At 42.3% G+C, this 15,596-nt stretch overlaps 1 long non-coding RNA gene across 3 annotated transcripts in view; it reads right to left on the bottom strand.

Annotated features, from left to right (window-relative positions):
* The window catches only part of LOC119047964 (uncharacterized), a 381,649-nt gene that overhangs the window by 344,895 nt on the left and 21,158 nt on the right, over positions 1-15,596 (bottom strand). For 2 of the 3 annotated variants that reach the window (XR_008391958.1, XR_008391956.1), the window contains exon 1: positions 10,941-11,008. The exons of the other annotated variant lie outside the window; for it this stretch is intronic. This is a non-coding gene — a long non-coding RNA (uncharacterized LOC119047964). Of the gene's footprint in view, positions 1-10,940; positions 11,009-15,596 lie in introns of those variants that run through there. 3 annotated transcript variants of the gene reach the window in all.

Raw genomic sequence — 15,596 nt, forward strand, 5'->3', positions numbered from 1 at the left:
CTCCTGTCCAGGACCACACCACCGTACCCATTACTGCATTTTTTCCCACTCTCCCCATTCTATCCCAGGACACCTGTGGTCAGGTACCTGCAGGCACTGCCCATCCAAGTACCTTCCAGGGAAATGTCCCCTCTCATTTACTGTAAGATGTGTTTGGACTTTTCCAGGCACGACCTGGAGATTGTCCTTTTGAATGGAGAGAGTCAGGCTAATGCAAAGGCCTTCCATGACACAGTGGACCTTCAGGGCTGAAAAACTAGAATCACTTTTCTCCAAGGTTCCAGCGATTGGGACATTTTAGTTTCTTCTATTTCTGTAGGCCACAAAGAGAAGTGTCCCTGGTCTCTTCTTGGCCTTGCATTATTTAAACCTATCATAATTACATGGTAGTGTGTGCATATTTGTGTGTGTTTGTGCAAATCACACTTGGGGAAATACTGATACCATCATCCTCTGGTCACAGGGAGGTCTCAGTTGCTCACAAACTCCAAATACAAGCAGTTTCTGTCGATGCGTCTAGACTGGCAGCTCTGTGGGGACAGGGAGTTTTGTCCCTTTTGACTCCTGCTCAGCCCTAGTACCTAACATGGTGCCGGCTCACCAATCCACACTCAATGAATACTATTTGAAAATTTTCACATGTCGCAGAATGCAAGTGCATGACTCAATGCTTTCTGGCATTTCTTTTCCACCGATTAGAAGAAACATTACCTGAGTAAGCAGTCAACAAGCTCCTTGTCGCTCATTGGGCCTTTCCTTCAAGAGGAAGACAAGGCAAGTGAATACATGTATCTGTATGTGCACATGTGTTGGGGGCAGTTAGTACTGTATGTGTTTTTCTTTTCCCTTATGTCTAGTCCAATCCCTCCACTTCTTTGCTGCCTGGGTCATGTACCTGAGCTCTGTTATAGGAGTAATTACAATGGTTTTGACAGCCTTCTGAGTATGGTTCAGAAAGGAGCTGTCACAGAAATTAGCAAGTTTTGCCAACAGCTCAGCTCAGAGGTGGAGGGAGCCCAGGCCAGGATAGGAAGAGTTAATCGAGATGAGTGGGGTGTTATGCAAAGCACCAAATCCCTAAACTCCTGCAAAGATCTTTGATGGCCGTGATCAATAGATTCTCAGACCACACTGACATAACCTTGTCATGCCTCAGCAAGGGTACTGTGGCTAAAAAGGCATGGGGAGGTACAGAGGTAGGAGGCGGCAGTGGGGAAAGAGAAGAGCGGAGGAGATAAAGATATCACAGGCCTTCCCTCTCCTGCCCCCCAGTACCCCTCCTTCCCACACCCGCCCCCTCTTCAACAGGCATCACACAGCAAGTGACTGGTAATGGTTCTTTGGCCTTGTACAGCTTTTAAAATCCTTCAGCTGAAGCATCTCAGCTCCAATCGCCAGCAAAGCTTGAGCACCCTTGAGACCCTGGTGCAGATAATCATCATCCACTCAGTGACAAGAAGCTGAGCGCCGCTTCGGTACCAAGGAGACCGAATGTGGCAGGGCACCAAGGTGCCATCTTAGACGCACGCAAGCAGCCACAGCAGCAGCACATGGGGACACGTCTGTGTGTGCAAGTTCTTTTCCTTCCTTTTCTTCTTCTTCTTCTTCATCTTCTTCTTCCTCTTCTCCCCCTTTCCTCGCCCCCTCCTCTGAGAATCCTCTCTCAAGAGGGATGCTGTTAACACAGCTGCTCTTAGCAGGCTTCCCGTTACGAAGCACCTGCCAGACCAAATTGAATCCTGTAGTCAATACTGTTGGAAAGGAAAATGGCATTAATTTGTGTAAAAGTGTAATCAAAAGGTGGTTGGGTGATTTTTCTTGCTTTCAGAGAAATGTGGGTTTGAGTTTATGATTATATAAAAAAGAGCTAGCCGATCAGCAGCTTCCTGCCTTCCTCCCAGCACCTCCCAGTGCTCTCTCTGCCGTGTGGCAGCATTACAGCTAATGGTGTTGCATTATGTATACAACACGCTGTGGATGGTACAGCTGGCTGGGATGGTCCTGCAGACCGGGGTGCTGATGGGTATTTACATGCCAGCTGAAAGGTGGAAGAGAGAATATCAAGAAATAAAAGAAGAGCCATCTCTAACACACACAGAACTCAAACCCCAGCATCTTGGAACAGCGGGTAAATTTCCAGATTGCAAGGGCCCCTGCGTTTATATTCCCTTTCCACCTTAGGCCTTTGGCTCACATTTTCCACTCACAGAGCTCCCTGGCAAATTGAAGATGGTCTAAACAAGGAATGCCACATCCCTTGCACGCATTAAAAATAGCTCTCCAAACAGCCTGAGATATTTTCATTCCATTGTCATCTTTCCATCCCTCACCTTAACGAGGCACAGTCCTCAGAGAGGAACAGCTCTGGGCAATTGTCCTTTGCAGGCGTGACTCTAAGGCCAAGTCACCAGGCCTGAACCCTGTCTCCAGAAGCGGATCAAAGGAGGTGCAGGGAGAGGCAGGCAAGGGAGATGCGGAAGGCGCTGTTCCATTTCGACTGCGTGAGGACAGAGGTGGGCACTGCATATGCAGCTCTGCTATCCCCCAGGGGCCAATGAATGTTAGGCACTGACCATGATGCGAGTAGAGGTCACCGTAATGAAGCTGGGGGGCCTGGGAGAATGGGAAAGGAAACCATCTTTGTCCTAAGAGTATGGAAAGTTTGCCAGGAACCAAAGCAGAGGATTTTAGGATCCCAGAGAGCCTGACAAAAAAAAAAAAAATACATCTTTAAACAGTTATTGTAGGACTGACCTCATGCAGGGGGCTGAGGAGGTGGAAGCCTGTATGGGAAACTCCAGAGTCAGCAAGAGCAGTCTCAGTGCCTCTCTATCCCCTCATCTACCCTTCCCACACACACGCACACAGAGAAAGCCGTCTTATGTGCTGCCCAACGTTTGGATTCACCTGGTTGATTCATTCATTCAGTAAAATGTACTGATCATCTACTATAGGCCAGGCATTGTGGTAGGTCCCGGGGATACAACAGTGAATGAGACTGACGTGATTATCTGTCCCTGTGGAACGCACATTCTATCCTTCCATGAAGGATGAAGCCTTTTGTAAGAGAATGGGAGCTGCAGCCAGCTAACTAAGATGGGACTGAGATCAGTGTTTTCCGCAGAGTTTTTAGTGGGAGGAGGGAAGGAGCACAGGACCCCCAGCTGAGAGAGAATGAGGAAACAAGGGGCGGGGCAAGGAGGGAGGGGACAGTCGGAAGCTGAAGGCACTGAGGCAAGACTCACCTGCTTTGCAGTTTTTCTGAGGATTCCTGCTGGCAATGAAGAGGTGATCATGCAAATATCTCTGGAGTTCAATGTTATGATTCTGAGTTACTATTATATTTACATGAGGCAAGAAGCTCAGCTCAGCTGCCTGTAAGTCTGCGTGCTGGGGCCAGGTCTAAAGGCGAAACGCCAGGGCTCTCCAATATTCAGACCACTGGAGAAACTTGTCCCCGACCTCTGGACCAGCGGGCCTCTCCTTCCTCCCCCAGGTTGCCCACAGATCTCTGTAATGCCTAGGAGCCCAACATTGGCAACCTACTCACTGAAAAAGATCCATCAATGTGTAAATAATAACTCCCTAAATTTCTAGTCTGCTGTTTAAACTTATTGAAAAACTCGACCTTCATCTTCAACCATTGCAGTACCCAGAAAGCCACCGACTTCCACTTAAGCCACATGTCGTGCTTTGCCCTGGTGTTCAGATTCGCAGAGTCCTCAGTCATAGAAAAGCCTGCTTTATGTCTGAATCATCCCGGAGCTTTTGTCCAGCGACCTCCTCGCCCCTGTGCTATTTCTAGGCCTCACAGGGAGGTGCCGTCCCTTCGCTGGGCCCTGACTCTTTGGGCACTCTACCTGCAGCGTGACACATAATGGGCACTGACTGCTCTCGGGAAAGGTCTTTTCCTCAGTAGCTGGAATCAACCCCAATCTCCTTCTCTGACAAAAAGAAAAAAAAACTTTAAAATTACTTTGTAGGCATCAAATAGCATCCCCCGAATAAATAAGCCCCTCTGCAACACCGTGTGTGTGCGCGTGCGTACACCGACATACACACACTCACTGGGGAACGTTCAACCGTCCCCAAACTGTTGGCCTGAAAACGCGGCTCTCCCACAGATGCCCCTTCGACATCGCCGAGTGAAAGGAGGTCAGGTCTCAGTCTGCAGCTGAGCTCCGTCTGGGGTCTGCCCAGGGCCACTAAAATAAAAGATCATCCAAAGAGCTGAAAAAACCCAAGTTAGTCAGCGTGCACACCGCCCAGGGGTGCTGAAACGAGGTTGAAAATACAACCCAGTGGGCAACGCAGTGTGGGATATGAGATGGTGGCTGGCCCAGGGTGCTGAACAGCGCGCTGATCTACTGGGCACACTTTGGTTATGCAGAGAAATGAGCTGAAGAGAAAGACCCACATACACAGAGAGAGAAAGAGAGACAGGGAGAAAGACCTCGAATGAGACCCAGGGATGGAGGAGGCAGAATGAGTGACAACGGGACAAAGAGGCAGGGAAGACAAAGGAGGCGCCTTCTTTCCCTCGGTGCTCCCAGAAATTAGAAATGAAATCAAAACGAATAAATCGCCATCCTTGTTGGTAATAGTGGAAGCTTTTTATTTTCCTTGAGGGGTGGGAAAGCAAATGACACCTTCCCTTTAACCAATTTTTAAACAGTCTGCAGGGAGCTGGGGGACAGAGGGATGCAGACTGGACAAACAGCAACAGGAGGAAGAAAAGATCGGTGGAAGCGCTGTGAGCCGCCTTTGAAAGCTGTGTGGCCATCCAGTGGTTGTGGTTTTATGACTCTGAAGTCTCCTTGCCAGTATTTGTTCTTTTCTCCCCCAAACTTGCTCCCTTAGGCCCTGCTTTATGGAACCTCAGACAATAGTGACCTCTACATAGACATGACCACCTAGGCAGCTTCAGCCAGAGGCAGGACACCAGGACACTCAGGGCAAAGGTTTTACCTCAAGAAAAATTTCTCATGGGGTCAGATCACACTGCCTGGGCAGAGGAACTTTTTTTCCCTCCTGATATTGTTTTCTCTCCTCAAGTGACTGATTTTCCCAGCCAAGTCCCATGCACTCCCATGCAAGAGGAGTACTGTTTGCCCCTCTGGGTTTGGGGGTAGATACTGGTCTCTTGCCACTTCCCATCGAGGCCATGATCATTTTTAAGCTGTCACTTCTCCAAGTCTCATCCTGGTGGCCTGGGCAACGCAATAGAGCTGGACTGTACCAGCTCCCACCTTCTACCCCTCACCCCTCACCCCATGCCCTTTAAGGGAGCCCAGCATCTCTCAAAACTTTCAGGTTATTTGTGTGCCAATGGGAAGGCATTTGTTAGTTGCAAACGCTCAAATTAACACTTGTTCCTGTCTCTTGAATCTGCAGGGAGAACCAAGTGTGACTAGTAATTACAGCTTTGGGGGGTAAAAATAAATGGGAGTGTGGCAAGTGGGGGCCTTGATGCAGAAGAAAAAATGTCATTTGGTTGCAGCATTTGATATTTGCAGGCCAAGAACTGGAGAGAGGGCTCTGGAGCAGGAAGCAGCCTTACTCCACTCCCTCAGGAAGAAGCACAGTGTCTTCAGATATTTCCTGGGCATCAGGGACTCAGGGCTGCCTCACTCATCTTCGTCAGTTTTTTGATAGTGGCAAAGTTGGGGAGGAAGTTGTCTAAGGGGTCAGCAGAAGGTCAGTGAAAGGTGCAAGGTCACCAATCATCATGGCTGCAAAATAAAGCTGGTCCTTTTTTGCCCTCTTAGCCCCAAACTCCCTCCACCAGACCTAGCAGAATATTCCGGACTTGCTGCCACCACCTATGAAGAGTTTTCTGACTGCTCCAGCACCCTTGCAATCTCTTCATTTTCCTAAAGTACTTTTTCCACCACTCTTTTGTCAATGTCACTTCTTTGTAGAGTTGACTAAAGTCCAGTTATACTGCTCAGCCCTAATAAGATTTCCAATCTGGGAAATATTAATACTATCTTTAGTCTTGGGAAATTCTCAGCTATTACATCCTCAAATATTGCTTCTGCATCTTTTCTATTTTCTCCTCTTGGGACCCCTATGCGCTGGAGATTTTTTATCTGTCCTCCAGATCTCTTAACTTTCTTTTCATACTCTCCATCCCATTTTCTCTTCTGCCTCATTTTGGGACACTTCTTTCACTCAGTCTTCCACTTTCCCAACTCATTTGTTATTGTGGGCAACATGCCCTTTGGTCTATTGTGTGGTTTAAAACACACCTGCAAATACTTTGCTAGTCCTTCCTCTGTGAGGTGGCATCTAACTCCTCTCCCCTTGAGTTAGGGCTAGTTTCAAAGATTCTCATCTAATGAACAGAATATAGTGAAAGTAACAAGTGTGTAACTTCCAAGATTTGGTCACAAAAAGCACTGTGGCCTCCTTCTTCCTTGTTCTATAATCACTTTCTTTAGGGGATGCCAGCTGCCAAGGTATGAGGACACATCAAGATACACTTCAGAGAGGCCCATGTGTGGAGGAACAGAGGTCATCTGCCACCTGCCATCTGAGGGAGTCACCGTAGAAGCATGTCCTCCAGCCCCAGTCAGGCCTTCAGATGACGGCAGCTGTGGCTGACATCTTCACAATAGAAAGAGACTCTAAACTAAAATCCGCTAGCTAAGCCAGTCCTGAGTTCCTGACACAAAGAAACTGTGAGATAATAAATACTTATTGTTTTAAGCTACTAATATTTTGCAGGATTTGTTAACTGATACACCTGTAGACTCCATTTTATTTTGTATTCCAGTAGCTCTTCGTTCATTTCTGATGTTTCTAATTTTTTGTAAACACCTGTTTTTTTCATTGCCTTCTGTTTATATTTCATTGCTTCTATGCCCCCTTATCTTGGAAGACATTTAAATTATCCATTTTCAAGCTTTTTAAAAATTGTTCTAATATCTCTTCTCCTTGGATATTGGTTCATCCATTTGCTGAATTTGTTCTTTGTCTTCCATGACGCTTGACTTCCTGAGTGCTCTGAAATTTTTTTGCGTGTGAAATTATCTTTTATGAAAATTTTCTCCTATAAATACCCAGAAAATCCAGAGCAGTTTTAAGGAGACCTTGATACTCAATTCAAGCTTCTTATATCAAAGTAATCTGGTTCCTGACCCCGGCCTTAAGCACGCAGCATGGTACCCAGATCCTGGGTGGAGCTTCTCAGCAACTTAGCCACAAGCCCAAACAGGAAAGCAGGGTTTTGCTGCTGATGCTCCAACATTGAAAGAGGAGAGTAGGTGTCCAGGCCTTAGCTTTATATAAGCTGCACATAACTTCAACCCCCAGCCTTCAGAGTAATGAGGTCCCAGCCCAAGTACATCAATTAGCCACTTCTATTCCTAGGACCCACAAGCCTAACAGCTAAAGCCTCCACATTTCAGTGTGACCCATGTGTTAAATAATTCTATGAAAACCAGTCCATGTATAACTGCTAGAAATTTCCTGTCTTGATTTAAGTGTAACTCTGTGCTTGTTAAATGTGTGTCCCCACCAAGGAAAAGGGGAGCCTTCAGCCCCTGGCCAATGTATTCTCCATGTACCAGAAATCTTATTTGCTAACTTTCCACATTTATTTTGCCTCTCTCCCCAATCACACCATAAGCTTCTAAAAGTCAGAGACAGGATCATGCCCTTTTTATTTCTCCTCATTGGGGGAGCAGAATGCCTTCAACACGGGAACTGCTCTATAAATATTTGATTGACTGACAGGTAAGGAGATAATGTGATGAAGAAGTCGGGGAGAAAAAGGAAGTAAAACTTCTCCCATAGTTCATCAGGATTTCTATCAGACACTCTCTGCAGAATATATATATATATATATATATATATATATATATATACATATACACACACAATACACACAGAGAGACACAAATTCTGTCTTCAATTTCAGAGAAATTGAAGTAAATTTAAAAATTAATCCTAAACTATAAAAATGTTTCTTCTCTGTGTCCCTTAACAAAATTTATTTTTGGTGTTGTGAGTTATTTTTTTTTCTTGCCACTTACCAAGATCTTTTTTTAAAGCAAACCAATGACTTTTTCTGTCTATTTTATTTTTTGAAAGAAGGAAAGGGAGGGAGAAAGAGATGGAGAAAAACATTGATGTTCAAGAAAAACATTGATCAGTTGCCTCTCACATGTCCCCAACCAGGGATATGGCCCATAACCCAGGTATGTGCCCTGACAGGGAATCAAATTGGCAACCTTTGGGTTTGTGGGACAATGCCCAACCCAGTGGGCATACCATTCAGGGCCAAAGACCCATTTTTTAATCACTAGAAATAATCCTGTCCAGTGTCCTCTGTTGACAGTCACGGAAATTGAGACCTGAGGGCCTATATGACTTGCCCAAGCAAACCATGGTCTGATATCTGGCTAGGTGCAACTCTAGGACCAGATGTTCTCCACTATCTAGACTGTTTCTCCTCATAATTTTGGGTCTAGGTATACTCTTACTAGTAGCACCACAGAAGAGTTAGAATTAATTCTAATTCTGTCAATAAATAACACTAAATTTTTACCAATATGGAATCCATACTTCACCTTGCTTTATAAATATCACCTTATTCCTGGACTTTTGCTGTGGGTCAGTAAAATCAACTGGTACATCTAAACATGGAACCTTTAATCTCATCCCCCTTAGCCAATTGAGTGTACATTATGCTCCCATCTGTCATTCAAGATCATTTCAGCCAACATTTATTGTTGCCTGGTGTTTACCAGGCACTGCTCTCAACAAAGAAAATAAAGAAACAACCAAGGTTGCCCAGGGTTCATTAGTTAATAGAATGATAGACATGTAGACACATAACTATAATAAAATGTCTGTAGTGAATTAGGGGTATCAAAGTGGAACACCCTTTTAATGAAGAAAATTATAAATAATTTAGAAAAATGGAACTTCCAGCCAAGATGGAAGTGTAGGTAGATATGCTTTGCTTCTTCGCACAACCAAAAGTACAACAACCAATGTAAAAACAAAAAACAACCAGAACTCATAGAAAACTGAACTGTATGGAAGTCTAACAACCAAGAAATTAAAGAAGAAACATTCATGCAGATTGGCAGAAAGGGCAGAGACAGAGCAGCCATGGTGAAGAGGATGTGCATCAAAGTGGAAGCTGGCAGATTGGGCTGAGAAGGTGGTGGCTGGTTGACCGGATGGTCCCACATTCACCTGCGGATAAACTGGGAGGAATAACTGGAGAGTAAGACAGACCGTGCAACCCAGGGTTCCAGCATGGGGAAATAAAGCCTCAAAACCTCTGGCTCCTGTAGGGGTTGCAGCAGTGGGAGAAACTCCTTATCCCACAGAAGAGTCCATTAGAGGCACCCATGGGGCCCCAGAATGTACACAGATGCACCCACCCATGAATCCACACCAAAAGAACACAATTCCTTTGTGGGTAGCAGGGGAAGTGACTGAAAGGGGTCAAGACCATGCAAGTGGCATTGTTTTCTCTCTGACCTCTCCCCCACATACAGTGCCACAACACAGGGAAGTCGGTTGCCCCACCCTGGTGAATACTTAAGGCTCCATTTCTTACAATGTAATAGGGGCACCCAGACAAAAAAATATGGCCCAAATAAAAGAACAGATCAAAACTCCAGAAAAAGAACTAAGCAATAGGAGATGGCCAACCTATCAGATGCAGAGTTTAAAACACTGGTAATCAGGATGTTCACAGAAATGACTGAGTATGGATGCGAAAGAAAGAAAGAGGTACAGGCTATGCATAGTAAAATAAAGAAAGATACATAGGGAACCAACAGTGAAGGGAAGGAAACTGGGACACAAATCAACAATTTGGAACAGAAGGAAGAAACAAACATTCAACCAGAACGGAATGAAAAACAAGAATTTTAAAAAATGAAGACAGGCTTAGGAACCTCTGGGACAAATTTAAATGTTCCAATATCTGATTCATAGGGGTGCCAGAAGGGGAAGAGGAAGAGCAACAGTGGAAAAGTTATTTGAACAAATAACAAAGGAGAACTTCCCCAATCTGGCAAAGGAAATAGACTTCCAGGAAATCCAGGAAGCTCGGAGAGTCCCAAATAAGGTGGACCCAAGGAGGAACACAACAAGGCACATCATAATTGCATTACCCAAGATTAAAATGAAGGAGAGAATTCTAGAAGCAGCAAGAGATAAGGGGACAGTCACCTACAAAGGAGTTCCCATCAGACAGCTGATTTCTCAAAAGAGACCTTACAGGCAAGAAGGAGATGGGAAGAAGTATTCCAAGTCATGAAAGGCAAGGACCTACATCCAAGATTGCTCTATCCAGCAAAGCTATCATTTAGAATGGAAGGGCAGATAATGTGCTTCCCAGATAAGGTAAAGTTCAAGGAGTTCATCATCACCAAGCCCTTATATGGGATGTTAAAGGGACTTATCTAAGAAAAAGAAAATCAAAACTCTGAACAGTGACATGACAACAAACTCACAACTATCAACGACTGAACCTAAAAACAAAAATGAAAACAAACTAAGCAAACAACTAGAACAGGAACAGAATCACAGAAATGGAGATCACATGGAGGGTTACCAGCAAGGAGGGGGGAGAAAAGAATGGGAGAAAAGGTACAGAGAATAAGAAACATAATTAGTAGGCACAGGGGGAAGTTAAGAATAACATAGGAAATGGAGAAGCCAAAGCACTTACATGAACAACCATGGGCATGAACTAAGTAAGGTCAGGGATGCTGGAGGGAAAGGGGCTACAGGATGGAGGTGGACAAAGAGGAAGAAAAAAATGGGACAACTGTAATAGGATAATCAATAAAATATACTTAAAATAGTTTTAATAAAGAAAAATGGGCCCTGGCTGGTGTAGCTCAGGGGATTGAGCATAGGCTGGGAACCAAATGGTCACTGGTTTGATTCCCAGTCAGGGCACATACCTGGATTGTGGGCCAGGTCCCCAGTGGGGAAGCTGTGTGAGAGGCAACCACACATTGATGTTTCTCTCCCTCTCTTTCTTCCTCCTTTTCCTTCTCTCTAAAAATAAATAAATAAAACTTAATTTTTTTTTAAAAAAAAGAAAGAAACATGGAAATTGTTTAAAGCACATTCTCTGTTCACACTCTCTGTTCACCATAAAACAGACATAGAAATATTAACAAAAGTGACAACCTCCCCCAAAATATACACTCAGCTCTTTGAAATTTTTAAAATTAACTCATAAATAATTTTGGTTAAAGAGCGGAAAACAGTACAGTTCAGAACTATACAGAAAACTGCATATACAAGCTTCTGAGATGCTCTCAAATCTGTAGCTTCCACCTCATCCACCACCATCTTAATTCTGCTTCCTCTAATCTATAGTCAGGGGGCAACTATGTGTCCTTAAATATTTTCATCAGGAATTTTAAGAGGATAAAAATAACTAAAATTTCAAATCAAATTTTTTAAAAGGTAAAAAGAAATAATTTTAAAAAGGAAAACAAATTTATGTATTTTAAAAAGTTGCATTTATAAATATATCTAAAAAAATAAAATAGCCCTGGCTGGTGTAGCTCAGTGGATTGAGCATAGCTCAGTGGATTGAGCACTGGCCTGCGAATCAGAAGATCGCGGTTCGATTCTCAGTCAGGGCACATGCCTGGGTTGCAGGCTGGTTCCCTGCGGACCAGTTCCCAGCAGGGGATGCATGAAAGGCAACTATACATTGATGTTTTTCTCCCTTTCTCCTTCCCCTCTAAAGGTAAATTTAAAAATCTTTTAAAAAATTAATAAATAAAATATAACTATTCACGACTAGGAGTAAAAAAGTATATAATCCACTGACATAAAATACTTATACTCATAAAAAAATTTAATGTAGCATACCACAAAAAAATTCTACAAAATAGATAATTTCCTAATATGCAGATTACCAGAGTTGTATCCCAAAAAAGTAGAAAATTTGAACAAACAAATGCTGTGGAAGAAATTGGAAAAGTCTGCCAAGGGATTAGATCCAGATGGTTTTATGGGCAAATTCTTTCAAACTTTCAAGAAATCAACTATTCTATTGCCATGTAAAATGTTCCAGACCATATAATTTTTTTGAAAGCTCCCTTGTTTAATTTGTGAAGTTAGCATAATGCCCATACCAAAATCTGACAAAGACTAAAACAGCACAATAAACAGTCTAAAAAACTTTGGCCCATCTCATATTGGTATAAGTAAAAGATCAAAATACATCAAGGACAGGTTAACTATGCTCATTATTCCCATGGTAGTTATTTTTTTTAAAGACAGTTAGCCAACACAGTAATAGAAGAAGAAATAAGAAATGCCAACATTGAAAAGGAGACCAAATTAACATTATTTACATAACTGATAGTCACCAACCCCAAAAATTCAAGGTAGTAAACCACTGAAACTAATTACCCAGTAAACTAGACAATTACAAATAAATATGTATAAAAGATAATGTCTTCTTAAAATAGCAACAATAACTACCCAGTATATATAATGCATAAAGGATTTCATTTTCAATAGTAGCAAAAATACAAAGATCCTGGAATAAATTTAACCAGAAATGTGCAGGACCCTTATAAAGAAAATGACATGCTTTACAAAGATCCACAGAGAGTACTTGAGAATAGAAGAAGTATATGCATGCATATGTATTGTCTGAAAGGTAAGATTTAATATTGCAAAGCTCTACATTCTTCCCAAGTTAATGGACTTTTCTTCAAATTAAAAATGGGAGTTTTAGGAATCTGAAAAAAATGTTTTTGAATTTCAAAAATTGTTTTGAAAAATGGATAATAATGAAAAGAAGCTGAACTTCAGCTGCCAAAACAAATTGTAAACCTAGTAAATAAAATAATGCAGAACAGGAAGCACTAAAACAAGCTCAAGCAGGTAAGAATTTATCTAGGCTAGGAAAAGTGTGACATTTCAAATGTACAGAAAGAGATGAAATTTTTAAGAAGTGGTACTAGGATGACTATTTCAAATAAAATGTAAAATTCAATCCTTACCTCATATGCATGCCAAAATTTCTAATGGAGTTTACAAATCAAGTGTGCAAAAAATAATAAAAGAACAAAAATGTAGATGAATACTGATCTCATGGTTAGTATACAAAACTTTTATGAATAAAATTAGGAAGGGAGGACCCCGGCTGGTGTGGCTCAATTGGTTGGAGCATTATTCCATAACCAAAAGGTTGTGGGTTTGATTCCCAGTCAGGGCACATACCTAGGGTGTAAGTTCAGTCCCTGCTCCAGGCTTGAATGATTCTGGGCCAGACACATAGGGAAAGCAACCAATCAGTGCTTCTCTCTCACATCAATGTTTCTCTCCCTTCCTTTCTCTCTAAAAGCAATGAAAAAGTATCCTCAGGTCAGGATTAAAAAATTAGGAAGGAAGGAAATACATATTTAATGACAAGCAAATTACTTCTAGAAATAAAAGACATTAACACACACTGAAGGCAAATGTTAACTTGATAGAAATGTTTGCAACATATGAGACAAAGAATTAAGATTCTTACAATAAGCTCTTATAAATCTATAAGAAAAATTAAATATTGTTAAAAATGAGAAAATAACATGAACAAGCAATTCAAAAAATGAAACACAGATAACACAGAAGTGTTTATAATATTTAGCTTTACTAATAACCAAAGAAGTTCAAGGTAAAACAAGGTACCACATTTCATTTCATTTCATTTCAAAAATTGAAATATCCAAGGCAGGTGAGGATATAGGGTAATGGCTTTTTATTTGTTCTGTTGGCAAACTGTAAATTAATAGACTTCTGAGGAGCAATTTCATAATATGTATCAAATAACCACTCAAATATTCACCACTTTTGCCCAGGATTTCCACCTCTCAGATTTTACCCTAAGAAAATGATCAAAGCTGCTTACAGAAATACACATATAATATTCTTTGCAGTTTAACCTCATTAGAGAAGAGTTTGAAATCTCTAAAATACATTTAATCAGGGCCCTGATTAAATGAGTTACAGAATATCCACATGCAAACTCATTAAAATTTACCTATAGATTATCTAACGACACAAGAAAATGTCCAGCAGACATTTGCTGGACATTGCTAAAGAAAATGTTATAAAACAGTATGTGAAAAATAACCTTAACTGCGTTTTAATTTTTTAATCATGAGATTTGTTACACAATGTCTATCTTGTTCACTCTCATTCTGCTAGAATGTTCTCATCCTTGGGTGCACATTAGAATAGTCTGGAACATTTTTACAGAATGCTCCTGCCTGGGCCCCAACCACCATCCCCCAAATTAAAACAGAATCTCCGTGGGTGGGTCGCTGTTGTCGTAGTTGTTTTTCAAATTTATCCAAGTGATTCTAATACACAGCCAGTGTTAAAGAAAAAACTATTGCTGCGTAGAGCAGTGATGCTAAGAACTGGGCAGTTTCGCCCCAGGGGACATTTAGCAGTATCTGGAGACATTTTTGGTTGTCATCCAAACTTGGAGTGAGGAACACTACCAAGGTCTTGTGGGTGGGGTCCAGGTTTTCTGGACTGAATTTGTCCCTCCAAAATTCGTATGTTAAAGTCCCAAGCCCTAGTACCTCAGAATGTAACAGGAGTTGGAGGTAAGATCATCAAGAAGTGATTAAGTTAAAATGAGGCCTTTGGGGTGGCGGCTAAATCCAATATAACCAATGACTTTATAAGAAGAAGAAAGCCACCAGGATGTGCCTGCATGGAGAAAAGGCCGTGTGAGGACTCAGGGAGGAGGTGGCCATCTGAGAGCCAAGGGGAGAGACCTCAGGAGACACCAGCCCTGATGTCACCTTGACATTGGACTTCTACCTGCCAGAACTGTAAGAAAATAAATTTCTGTTGTTTAAGCACCACCCCTACCCCCAACCATCTGTGGCATTTTGTCACGGTGGCCCTTCCAAACAGCCATGTTGCTAAATACTGCCAATGCACAGGTTATTTCCCACAACAAAGAGTTATTTGACCCAAAATGTCAATAATGCCAAGGCTGAGAAACTTTGCTCTGGAGTCTAGCTTGGTGCTATATGTAGATAATCAATAAATATTTTCTTTACCAGATGAATGAGACATGTAGTAGGTAAAAATCAGCAGGAGTTAGTCACCTATTGAATGTATGCACAGGGGGAGAGGGAAGAGTCAAGAATGATGACCAGATTTCTGGTTGGGCCAAGCAGGTGAATGGGGAAAGCTGGATTCGGCAGGGTGAACAGGTTGAAGAGGGAATTAGGTAGAAGCTGAGGGGGACTTCACCACCCGATGAAGGTGTTAGTGGTCAATCAGAAACAGTCCTCTGGAAATACCAACAAGGCTATTGCTGATGTGTAAGCAGAGACTAGGCTGTTACATGGAAATAAAACTGTCCCAGAGGAGAACTTAGAATCAGCAAGGTAGCAACCATGTAACCTTGGAGATCCCCAATATTTAAAGAGCAGGCACATCAAATGAAGGAAGAAGAAAAACCCTGATTGAGAAGCTTCCAAGGGCAGTCAAGGAAGCTGTGATAGTTACTCACTATAGACTGGGCTGTTCTGTAGTAGCCAATTATTCCACCAAACCTTATCTAGGTGTTGTGG

The sequence above is a fragment of the Artibeus jamaicensis genome, unplaced genomic scaffold (assembly GCF_021234435.1).
Source record: "Artibeus jamaicensis isolate MK-2021 breed Jamaican fruit bat unplaced genomic scaffold, CSHL_Jam_final contig_465, whole genome shotgun sequence".
In the NCBI taxonomy this organism is placed as follows: domain Eukaryota; kingdom Metazoa; phylum Chordata; class Mammalia; order Chiroptera; family Phyllostomidae; genus Artibeus; species Artibeus jamaicensis.